This window comes from Rhinopithecus roxellana, chromosome 15 (assembly GCF_007565055.1).
Source record: "Rhinopithecus roxellana isolate Shanxi Qingling chromosome 15, ASM756505v1, whole genome shotgun sequence".
Classification (NCBI taxonomy): Eukaryota; Metazoa; Chordata; class Mammalia; order Primates; family Cercopithecidae; genus Rhinopithecus; species Rhinopithecus roxellana.
Genome location: NC_044563.1, coordinates 61,815,643 through 61,827,653, shown reverse-complemented (window position 1 = coordinate 61,827,653; position 12,011 = coordinate 61,815,643). Strand labels below are relative to the sequence as shown.

The following is a 12,011-nucleotide window of genomic DNA, read 5'->3' as shown; positions in this document are numbered from 1 at the left end:
TGCCAGCCATTGTTCTGGAGGTCACAAGATTTACAACTTCCGACTTCCTTAATTACTCTTGCAGATAACATCAGTATTTTAAAACCTGGGATTGGCCTTTTGAGATATCTTTTCAGACTTTTTGCATGTCTGATGACCAGTGGCTCCACCTACATGTGCCAACCACTCTTAGTGTCCTACCCAGAAATACTCAAGTTCATGAGGACCATTTCTCATACCCCTGTGATTGCACCCCCAACCAATCAGCAGCAGGCACCCACTGTTTAGCCACCCCTCCTCTTCCTCCAAACTATCTTTGAAAAACCCTAGCCTCCAAATTCTTAGGGAGGCTGATTTGAATAATAATAAAACTCTGATCTTCTATTTAGCTGGCTTTCCGTATGTAAAACTATTTCTCCATTGCAATCCCCTGCTCAGATAGATCAGCTGTATCTGGGTAGCAGGCAAGAAGAGCCCATTGGATAGTTACATTCGCTGATTCTGTTTGTTTATTGAGACATGATATAGTCACAGGATTCAGTGCCATGAGTGATAGAAACAGAGATTCTTTCCTGAAGGAGTCTTAGTTGAGCAAGATCAAGCCTTCACTCTAACCTTTTGCTAAAACTTAAAGTGAGGTACCAAGAAAAAAAAAAATGAAAAAAAAAAAAAAAACAGAAAATAATTGACACACAGACATGTTGAAAATTTCTAACGTGATAGAGTTTAATGAGAGAAGAGAACAATATTTAGGAAATAATGTACCACAAGTTTCCACCTGAAATTAGCGTTCTGTGGATCATCAGGAATTTATGTCTTTCTTGAAATCTTTGTTTAAAAGTAATACAGACAGAAAACTCCAGGCCCAGATAGCATCTTTAATAAATCATTTGGGACATTTAACTAAAGAATAACAAAAAAATGCTCATATATTTCTAGAGACTGTAAAAAGAGGGATCACCTCTTAAGAACTTTAATGAAGCAAGCATAACCTGTATTTTACAACCACATTAAAGCATTACAGAAAGTCATAGTTAACAACAATGCATTATATATTTCAGAGTGGCTGGAAGAGAGGACTTAAGTTGTTCACAACACATATAAATACTCATTCTATGCATGTAACAGAATATCACATATACCTCATAAATATGTAAAATATTGTGTATCAACTAAAAAGGAAAATAAATATTAAAGATGAATATACCCCATAAAATTGACTACAAAATATAAAATAAAGTATTACCAAATCTAAATCTAATCTGTGATTACACACACACACACACACACATTTGATCCTATTGAATTTAATTCAGGCATTGAATACATAGAACATGCAAAAATCACATGATATAATTCATTATGTTAACACAAGAAGAATAAAATAATTTAATAATCTAGATTTATGATAAAAATGATAAATTTAATACTGATAACACACAAATGTATTAAATTAGAAATAGAAGTATATTTCCTTGACCTTTTAAAAAGTACAATGAACATCAAATATTAAAGTTATTTTTCCCAGAGATCAGAAAGAAGAATGTACTCACTATACTCAGTTCTAAAATTTACTACAGCCTCAGTCAAGACAATTGGGTGAATAAAAGGTATAAAAGACACTAAGATTAGAAGGAAATAAATAAAGCCTCATCATTACTCATAGACAATATTGTTGAACTGTATGCAAAATACTCTCACTATAAGTAATGAGAATCAATAAGCTAATTGATCAGGGTAGGTAGATATCTTTTTTATATCCAAAAAGCATATGCTTATATCCAAAAGCAAGTAGAAATTAAAATTTAAAGTATAATACTTATAATGGTGTCAAAAATACAGAGACATAAAAACCTAGTAAAAGAAGTACAAGACTTTCACACTTAAAATTTCAAATATTATTGAGAGAAACTTAAGACAAATTTTTTCAATCAAGGGATGTACCCTGTTGACAGATTAGAAGACTTCATATAATAAAAGTGGCTAATCACTTTAAATTAGTTTACAAATTGAGTTTAGAATTTTGTGGAAATTTAATACTTTATATAAAACTTAATATATAAACACAAATGCTGCATTAGTTCATTTTCATACTGTTATAAAGAACTACCCTAGACTGGGTAATTTACAAAGGAAAGAGTTTTAATTGACTCACAGTTTAATCATGGCAGGAAGCTAAGGGGAAGCAAGGCACCTTCTTCACAAGGTGGCAGAAAGAAGAAGTGCTGAGCAAAGGAGAAAGAGCCCCTTATAAAACCATCAGATCTTGTGAGAACTCATTCACTCTCATGAGAACTACATGTGGCAAACTGCACTCATGATTCATTTACCTTCACCTGTTCTCTCCCTAGAGATGTGGGGATTATGGGGATTATAATTCAAGATGAGATTTGGGTGGGGACACAAAACCTAACAATATAATTCTGCTCTTGGCCCTTTGCAAATCTCATGTCATATTCACATTTTAAAGCCAATCATACCTTCCCAAGAGTCCCACAAAGTCTTAATTCATTCCAGCATTAACCCAAAAATTCAAGTCCAAAGTCTTATCTGAGTTTACAAGACAGGACCCTTCAACCTATGAGCCTGTAAAATCAGAAGCAAGTTAGTTACTTCCTAGATAAAATGGGGGTGTAGGCATTGAGTAAATATACTCCTTACAAATGGGATAAATTGGCCAAAATAAAGGGGCTTACAGGCCCCATACAAGTCTCAAATCCAACAGGGCAGTCATTAAACCTTAAAGTTTCAAAATGATCACCTTTGACTCCATGTCTTATATCCAGGTCATGTTGATGCAAGAGGTGTGCTCCTGTGGTTTTGGGAAGCTCTGCCCCTGTGGCTTTGCAGGGTACAGCCCACTTCCTGGCTGCTTTCATGGGCAGCTTTTGAGTGTCTGTGGATTTTCTAGGTGCATAATGAAAGCTGTTGTTGGATCTACCAATCTGGGGGTCTGGAGGATGGAGGCCCTTTTCTCAAAACTGCACTAGGCAGTCTCCCAGTGGGGACCCTATGTTGGAGCTCTGACCCCACATTTCTCTTCTGCACTGCCCTAGGAGAGGTTCTCCATGAGGGCTCCACCCCTGTGGCAATATTCTGTCTGAGCATTCAGGCATTTCTATACATCTTCTGAAATCGAGGCAGAGGTTTCCAAACCTCAATTATTGACTTCTCTGAATGCACAGGCTCAACACCATGTGGAAGCCATCAAGGCTTGAGGCTTGTGCCCTCTGAAGCAATAGCACAAGTGGTACCTTGGCCCCTTTTAGTCATGGCTGAAGCTGAAGCTTCTGGGACACATGGTACCATGTCCCAAGGCTACACAGAGCAGCAGGTGTCCTGGGACTGGTCCATGAAACCGTTTTTTCCTTTTAGGCCTCTGGGCTTGCGATGGGAGGGGCTGACATGAAGGTCTCTGACATGCTGTGGAGACATTTTCCCCATTGTCTTGGTGATTAACATTTGGCTCCTCATTACCAGTGCAAATTTCTGCAGCAGCTTGAATTTCTCCCCAGAAAATGAGTTTTTCTCTTCTATCGCATCATCAGGCTGAAAATTTTCCAGACTTTTATTTTCTGCTTCCTCTTGAACACTTTGCCACTTAGAGATTTCTTCTGCCAGATACCTTAAATTATCTCTCTCAAGTTGAAAGTTCCACAGATCTGTAGTGCCAGGGGAAAATGTCACCAGTCTCTTGGCTAACACATGGCAAGAGTAAAGACACCTTTACTTCAGTTCCCAACAAATTCCTCATCTCCATCTGAGATCACCTCAGCCTGGACTTCATTGTCCATATCACTATCAGTATTTTCATCAAAGCCATTCAACAAGCCTCTAGGAAGTTCCAAACTTTCCCACATCTTCCTATCTTCTAAGCCCTCCAAGTCTCCAGGAAGACACATTTTTTTCTGTGTTCTTCTGAATCCTCCAAACTGTTCCTACCTCTACCTGTTACACAGTTCCAAAGCCGCTTCCACATTTTCATGTATCCTTATAGCAGCACTCCACTCCTGGTACCAATTTACTGTATTAGTTCATTTTCATTCTGCTATAAAGAACTGCCTGAGACTGGTTAAGTTATAAAGGAAAGAGGTTTAATTGGCTAACAGTTCAGCATGGCTAGGGAGGCCTCAGCAAACTTACAATCATGTCAGAAGGGGAAGGGGAAGAAAGGCACCTTCTTCACAAGGTAGCAGGAAGGAGAAGTGCCAAGCAAAGGGTAAGGAGTTTCTTATAAAAACATCAGATCTTGTGAGAACTCACTCACTATCACAAGAACTGCATGGGGGAAACAGCACCCATGATTCAATTACCTCCACCTGGTCTCTCCCTTGACATGTGATGATTATAAGGATAATGCAAATTACAATTCAAGTTGAGATTTGAGTGGGGACAAAAAGCCTAACCATATCAAATACCAACATAGTTAAGGGCATTTGAAGAAGTAGCCCTCACACTACCTTATAACAAAACCTAACGTAAAATCATAATTAACAACAGTCATGGATTAGTGCAAATGATAGAAAATTATGTCCAATGGAACAGAAGAGAAATACCAGAAATAGACCCAAATATATACATTTACACCATATGACAATAGAAGCACTGTGGTACAGGGGATGAATAATGCTTTATTCAATAAATGGTTGAAAACCAAATGAGTCACTGAGACATAAGTCTCAATCATTAAGGTTTATTAGGCCAGCTTTAGGGTGCTTCTTGGAAAAACAAAAGTCACCGACACATCTGTGGCTATTTCCACAAAGGTTTTCCGGAAGTTGTGTGTTTATACATTTCCTCAAAAGGGGGAAGGGAGAGGCATGTAGGTTGGGCAGTAGGGGAAATAGTTACATTCCTGAGACTTTAGTTAGTGTTCAGTAACTCTACATTTTACCTAAGATAAGGTGAATGTCTGAAGTGAGAAAGGGAGCAAAGGAAGACTCAATTATGTAGTCTGTCTCTGGGTAGGTGAAGAAAATGAATCCTGACTTTTTTCTGCACCTGGGAAGATAAACTTGTAAGCAACATAATCGGTGTGGAGTTTAGGAGCTAGACCTAGATTGTGGACCTAAAGTTACAATTAGCCTGTCATTGTTTATGGGAGGCAAGCAAAGAATTTACTTATGAATGATCTGTAGGTAGCCCTTTCCAGATGCCTGAGGCCATTTACCTTTCCAATCTGGCTGATATACAATGTTAGTAGCAGTTATTCATGTGGAAGAGAGTGTTGCAATGATTCAGCTTCAGGACTTAGTCTTCACTTCTGCACAAGTTTGGGGAGGTCCTTCAATTTTTATTTTCTTTTACACAGTTCTGATTGAACTATGTATCCATATCAAAAAAATATACCTTGACCTTACCTCATCATTCATAAAAAAAAAAATTTACATGTGTTGTATTTAGAAATATCAAAAGGAAAGCCTTACAACTTTCAAAAATTACACAGAAGAATATCATTTATAATATCAGTAAATGTGTCAGTTGTTTATTTATTGTCCCAGTTTCAAATATAGACTTCATCGCTTACTCGGCAACAATGGAACTGGGCTCAATGGACAATTTTTCCTTCACAGATGCATGATGTTAAACTCGGCCAGCAGAGGGTGCTGCAGGGACGCTTGTAGGAGAAATTCTTGTGTACTTCTCTGATTATTGTCACTTCTACAGTGCAAAAACCAGAGGCATGTATGAGAAATATTTAGTAATACTCACCCTATCAAATTCCAACAATACCCATATGACTAGACTCTTACTGAATCTTGCAGTTACCCTAGGGGCTGGCTTCCCAGATGTAACCTATTTGGACCCTGAAAGAGTATTTCCAGCTTGTCAGTCCAAACTGAGTTGCTGCCCACCTGTACTTCAAAGAGGGATTATCATTTGCTTGCCAATGCCAACTATAGTTCCCTCCCTACAAGCCTCAGCCAACCTGATGCTTCCTTCTACTCAGTCCTGAAAAGGAATCTTAGTCTATCAGCCTTGGTTCACCTATACCTCACAGAGGTGTCTTTCTTGACACATGAAATGTAATGACCTTTTCTGGCATCCAGTATGCTAAGACTATTCATTTTCAAATGAAGTTTCTACCTCAGGCTTGGGAGTACCTTCCCCATTTTCCAAGTTTGTTTTTTCTTTCAATATTCTCCCTTAGCTCCAGGGTATTACTCAAAATTGTCTTTATCTTCTTGAAAGTTGATTTCCTTACAAAATTAGTAAGTATTTGCATTTACAAACCCTATTCAAATTACTGTGTGATTTATGTCTTCCGACTGTATCGTGAGTGACAGAATAGGCAAATATCTCCTTAAAAATATATAAAAAACACTAAACATAAATCAAATTTATACATTGGATTTAATTAAAATCAAGAACATTTCTAGTCATCAGAAATACTATTAAGAAAGTACAGGCCGGGCACGGTGGCTCTCGCCTCTAATCCCAGCACTTTGGGAGGCCGAGGTGGGCGGATCATGAGGTCAGGAGATCGAGATCGTCCTGGCTAACATGGTGAAACCCCGTGTCTACCAAAAATACAAAAAAAAATTAGCTGGGTGTGGTGACGGGTGCCTGCAGTCCCAGCTACTTGGGAGGCTGAGGCAAGAGAGTGGTGTGAACTCAGGAGGTGGAGCTTGCAGTGAGCCAAGATCGTAGATCGTGCCACTGCACTCCAGTCTGGGCGACAGAGCAAGACTTTGTCTCAAAAAAAAAAAAAAAAAGTACTTAGGTTGTAGAAGATTGTTGTATACATACATCTCACAATGTCAACTTGAGTTACAGGGTTATTTTTAGTTCTCCAGGCTTATACACTGTGTTTGGTCTTCTGCTTGAAACTTCAGAGATTTAAAAACATGGCTATTTGCTATTGAATTCTTACCCTGTTTCATCTGCCTGCAAAAAAAGGCATCCTTGAGAATTTTATTTTATCTTTCTTATATTATAGGTAGTTAGACAGGCATGAGATGGGCAGGAGAGGGCTCTACCACACCCACTAGGAATGTTAGGCAATGGTTGGGCAATTATCACATTGCCTCTCTAAAAGTGATAAATTGGCAGCTTGCACCAGGGAGAGGCCATTTCCTGATGGTCCACACCTGTTGCACTAAACTGCTAATAGAATGCAGATGCCAAAAGGAAGCAACTTTCCAGACATGTGCATTAAGAGACAAAATGAAGGAGTATGACCTTCTGAGGGCACACTACCGAGAAAGGGAAGAAAGCCTCGGATGGGCATGCGTACAACTTCCTAAACACACTGGGCATGCTCACTTCCTAAGGGTGAGGAGGGCACTGTGCATGTGGGCAGCCCACTCCAAGGGAAGGATCACGGGAAAGGGGCCAGCCTATAAACTCCTCGGATTGAGGTTAAACACAGCACTTATCCTTCAGTTTACCCACTTGGGTCTCTTCCACGTGTACTTTCCTTTTTTTCCTCTTCTAAAGTATTTTTAAATAAACTTCCACTCCTGCTCAAAACTTGCCTTGATTTATCTCTCTGCCTTATGCCCCTCAGTCCATTTCTTTCTTCTCGGGAGGCAAGAATTGAGGTTGCTACAGACCCATATGGATTTGCCACTGGTAACTTGAATACCTTCTACCAGTAATATATTTGAAGTCATGAGACTTGGATATTAGCCAGCCTTAACACCTACATGTCACAGGTTTTCTGAGAACTTCTCATTTCAGGGTTCTCTGGGAAGCAGACTTTGAGGTAAAATTTAGTGTGCAGTTTGTTTAATAAGAGAATCTTGGGATAATCATCTTAAAAATAAAAAGGAATGAAAGTGGGTAGGATTGGGCAGAAGGAAAAGTTGAGCTGTAAATCAGGCCTGAAAGCAGTGAATATTTTCTTCACTGGGCTGAAGGGGCCAGACCTTTCCAACTTTCTACCTTAGTCATTGAATGGGTCAGTGGATGACCTCAAGCAAGGCTCATTTCTCCAGCTGAGGCAATTCCTGAAAAAGTGAAAAAAAAATTGAAGGCTTTCCACTGGACTCACTGCTAGCAGCTGGGGCTACAAGTCTTTCATTGAAATGGGGCTGAAACTATATATCTTTGCCCATCATAGCCCATGTCAGAGCCCTTTTCTTTGTGGGAGGAAATGCAAAATGCTTTGGGTAAGTTTTAAGTCAGACTGAAGAACACTACTAATGCATACTCTTTCTAACCTCTTTGCTTTCTTCATGTTACCTTCTCTTTCTAGAATACCTTCCCAGTGATGTGTTGGTGTTTAACCACCTCCTCTCTAAGAAAAATTTTTAAAGCCCTGATATATAATGTTTACCAATTTCTGTGGTTTAAATATTTCCATCATAACCAATTTCAAATTACCTACATGACATTACAGAGCACAAAAACAGAACAAGATACACACAATTGTCTCTTACGTGCCAGCTTCAGCACACCGCTTTATTTCCAACTGTGTTCAACTGCTCAAGAATGAATTGGACCCACAATGCACAGTGAAAGTGTTAACTACTCTAATTCTTGATTCCTACATCCTCAAGTAAAATTGACCACTTATTTTTATATATTTCTTTATTTATTGAGACGGAGTGTCGCTCTGTCGCCCAGGCTGGAGTGCAGTGGCGCGATCTCCGCTAACTGCAAGCTCCGCCGCCTCCCGAGTTCATGCCATTCTCCTGCCTCAGCCTCCCTAGAAGCTGGGACTACAGGTGCCTGCCACCACACCTGGCTATTTTTTTTGTATTTTTAATTGACCACTTATTAATATATCAATATTATAAAATGTACCTGTTCCAATAATATCATTGGTTACACTTAATTTTACTAACCTTTTATCTATGTATCTTCACTATTAAACATTCATTATTTAACATTAGCATTATGCAGTTGGCTGTTTACATATCCACAGTACTAACAGTAATAACTATAATAGTTATTTCAACTATTTAATGAGTACTCATGATTGCTAGGGAAGACCAGCTGTATAGTGCTGTGATAAGGTAATAGACATGGCCCCATATTCAAAAAGTCTGCAATACAGCTGAAAATAAAGTGAATTTATATGAAATAACAAAATATCACCCATAAAAACATATGTATAGTTCATTCTAGCAAAAAAGAAAGAAAAAGTAATGGGTTATCAAAAATAAATTGGTAAAAACACAATACAGATCCACACAGGCATGTAGAACAAGGGGTAAAAGTACTATTAAAAGATGAAGATTGAGATTGTTTACAGCTCTCAACCCATTCACAAATTAAGACATAAAATCCTGTCCCATACTATTAAATAGAGTCAACACAATTGCCCAGATGTTTAGACATGTACTGTCAGGCTTTCTTCAGCAATTCCTGTAACTGAGTACCCCATTTTCTTAAAATATATATATATATTTTACAATTTTTTCCCCTTTTTCCTCATCTCTTACTTTGCTCTTTAGGAATGCAATTACAACTTTTACATTCCTTTTTTTCCACTGGCCAAACCACCTGCAAGCACAACTTCCTTCTATTACTCTATGTTTGCTTAGAAGTTCCATAGACCAGCCAGTTGAGGGGGCTCACACCTGTAATCCCAGCACTTTGGGAGGCCGAGGTGGGCGGATCACCTGAGGTCAGGAGTTCGAGTCCAGCCTGGCCAACATGGTGAAACCCCGCCTCTACTAAAAATATAAAAATTGGCCGGGGATGGTGGCACACGCCTATAATCCCAGCTACTCGGGAGGCTGGGGCAGCAGAATTGCTGAACCCAGGAGGCAAAGGTTACAGTGAGCAGAGATTGTGCCATTGAACTCCCACCTGGGTGACAGAGCAAGACTCAGTCTCAAAAGAAAAAAAAAAGAAAGAAAAAGAAGTTCCATAGACCAAGTCTTAAAACAAACCAAGCACCCTACCAAATTCTCCCCAACTGGCCAGAGCACTGGATGGCCCACGGGACAACTCACGATAAACATTCATGAGCAAGCCGTATAGATCCCACAAGCCTATGTGCCTTCTGCATGGCTGGAATACCAAAATTTATCTTATTAAAACCCTGCTTTCTGCCCAGAATGCTGAAGTGTCAAATCTGGCCCTGACTCATCACTAAGCTCTGGAATAGTAACTTTCTTCTTACCATCTCCATTCTTGTTATTTGATTTTGCAAGTGGCAAGCGACTGAAACTATATTTGGTAACACTCCCATGTATCTAACTCAGTATTTGCTGGCAAATTGAGGAAGCTGATAGATCTAGAATAGCAATGAGAGAAAGGACACATCACTAAGTGATGAGATTAGAACTTGTACATAGCAAACAGCCACAGCAGCAGTTCCAAATCCTGTCAGGAACTCAAGTTCCAAACTTGCCCTAAGAACTCAAATTTTTTATAAGCAGTTATGATATTGTAGCATGAGAAACAAAATATGGACAACAGTATTAGTAAAAGAGATACAGATTGATTTCTGGGTTTTAGATAATTAATATGAGAAACAATATAAACACAGTTATATTTAGGAAGAAAAGATACGCTATTATTATCATTAACAACAATCACAACTTAATAACATTAATAATTTTGTATAGTTTTCAAAAAACTTGACTTAGCACATACATTTTCTATTATAAGTCTTGTAATGATCTGGGGACAACATGAGACCATGGTTGTCACAATTTGTCCAAAAAAATCCTGAGTTTCAAATTGGTTAAAGATTAACTGAAATTACATGTATAAGAAGTAAAAGAATTAGGATATTAATCAGAGGAGCAATGCCCAGGTATTTTACTTTTCATATACTAAAATAGCTTCCATGAGATTTTCAGTGGAAAAGTTGGAGGATAGAGGTTACTTAAAACCTCCTTCTTAGGACAAATTTGCAGAGAATTCCTAAATGAATCTGCTTTGTTCTGACACTATAGACAATAGGGTTAAGGACTGGGGGAAGAGGAAGGTAAATGTCTGCCATGAGGACGTGGACTATGGGAGACGGATGCTTCCCAAAGCGATGGACCATTGACACCCCAATAACTGGCACAAAGAAGATGAGCACCGCACAGATATGGGATACACATGTGTTGAGTGCCTTTAGCTGCTCTTCCCGAGATGCAATACCCAGCACAGTATTAAGAATCAGAACATAAGAAAGAAGTGTGAAGACTGAATCCACACCTAGTGTGGCAATGACTACACAAAGCCCATAAATGCTATTGATCCTGGCATCTGTACAGGATAATCTCAAAACATCCTGGTGCAAACAGAAAGCATGAGAGAGGGCATTGCCATGGCAGTATTGACAGTGTCTCAGTAGCAAAGGTGTGAGAAGTGCAACTCCCAAGCTTCACAGCAGACAGGCCAAACCAATTTTGCCAATTACACTCTTGGTGAGGATGGTGGGGTAATGCAGTGGATGGCAGATAGCAACAAAACGGTCAAAGTCCATGGCCAGCAACACTGAGAACTCCAGGAATGTGAAAGTGTGGATGAAGAACAGCTGAGCATAGCAAGCACTTGCCTGAATCTCTGGAGCATCCAATCATAACACAGTAAGCATGGTGGGAAGTGTAGACAGGGACATCCCCAGGTCATTCCCTGCCAAGATGGAAATAAAGTAATACATGGGCTGATGGAGTGAGGATTCTGTCCAAATGACAGAGAGGATGGTAGCATTACCCATAAATGCTACCAAATATGCAAGACAGAAGAGGATGGAGAGCCAAGAATGAGCATACTCCAGTCCAGAAAAACCCCGCATGATAAATATGGGCTCCATAGCATCACTGTTATTCCAGTCTACCATAGGGATCTTGAGTAACTCACCATAGTGAGGAATGGTTCGTGTTTTTCTTCCTGATCCCTCAAAGTTATCTCTTTTGAGTACAAACAATGGAATCAGGACAAAAATACGTCTTTCCTCTAACCTCACAGAGGAAAGAAGGTGGTATCTCTTGTCGGCCCCATGTAAAAAATATTTCCTATTACTAAGGAGCACCAAATTCTGGAACAAAAATGTGGACTACACAAATATGGGCATCTTTGGCAAGAAATATGTTGGATTTGCATCGAAGACACTAAAGAATTTAAACAACATGAGA

The 12,011-nt window shown here is 39.1% G+C and overlaps 1 pseudogene; it reads right to left on the bottom strand.

Moving 5' to 3' along the window:
* Window positions 1–10,768: 10,768 nt before the first annotated feature.
* LOC104678185 lies at window positions 10,769–11,716 on the bottom strand (annotated as a pseudogene).
* Window positions 11,717–12,011: the final 295 nt, after the last annotated feature.